We start from the raw sequence: 1,388 nt of genomic DNA on the forward strand, positions 1-1,388 counted from the left end.
GAGTGTGTATGTGTATCAGTGTGAATAAAAATGAATGGAGAGCCCACAGTATAAACAGTGCTCTACACAAGGTGTGTGTGGAGTGAGAGGGATATAAATGGTGTGGGTGGGTGTGGAAATGTGAGAGTTTGTAGCACAACTAAAAGTGTGTGTGGATACTATGTGGTCCCTATTGGTGTATATGGATGGAAAAATAAGGAGTATTAGTATGTGTGAGAGACAGCTGTGTGTGCATACATATAGCACAGTATGTACAGACATGGCCTTTAGCATTTCGTTAGCCACAGAACGGTATCATCTATTTATTTTTTGATTATATATATATATATATATATATATATATATATATATATATATATATATATATATATACAAACACACAATATATATATACAAACAAACGCGCACACACACACGATTAACCAATATAGAGAGAAATGTTTAAGCATTCAAAAAAACATGCACAAATGAAAATAACACATCTCCAAATCAATAAATCATTTAGCATATCAAAATTAAAATATTAGATAGCCACATAAAAATTTTAAAAATTCCAAAATAAAATCATTCTCATCGACCAATTAATATCTAACAAATGGCAATCTCCCAATCGCCAATCAAAACATTGAATTTTACATTGTATACATGATGCATATAATCAGTGCATCATGTACACTATGCAAATCAATGTTAACAAAAAAATATTCCAAACAAAATAAAAATCAATCCAAACAAGTATACTCTTTAAACCAAGCAAGTAAACAGAAATATATTACCATTAATTAATGAAATCCGAAATCAATTACAATCCTATCCAAATAAATTACACAATAACCTATTTCAATCGTTAAACCAAACCAATCATATAAAAAGTTAGCATCAGCCAAAATATAACTACCAAAAATAATACACTATTAAAAAGCAAACCACACCCTGAAATCAAGTACTGCAGAAACCACCAAAAATTACATAAGCATTGCAGCAAAGTACATTTTAAAAACAGCAAAACAAGCATTTCCAAAACAATCATTTCTTACCCTGTATGTATATATCGATCTAGACATACATACATACATACATACATACATACATACATACATACATACATACAGTGGCAAGAAATTATCTTTAAAGAAAAAAACCTGTACAAGTTAAAAAAAAAATACATTTATTTTGTTGACTTACTATTACTTGACCCTCTCACCGACTCCCGTTGAACCGCTTACTCTCGAACCAATCCACGCACAGGAACCCATAAAATAAAAAAAACATAAAATAATAAACCAAGTTTGTCTTTTATTTGTAATCCATTCAGTCACCGTCTTCATCTGTTCTTTCGTCTTCCGGTTTCTTCAGTGGCTCTTTTTACCTTCTGCTGCCACGCCCTT

This window comes from Ascaphus truei, chromosome 4 (assembly GCF_040206685.1).
Source record: "Ascaphus truei isolate aAscTru1 chromosome 4, aAscTru1.hap1, whole genome shotgun sequence".
Lineage (NCBI taxonomy): Eukaryota > Metazoa > Chordata > Amphibia > Anura > Ascaphidae > Ascaphus > Ascaphus truei.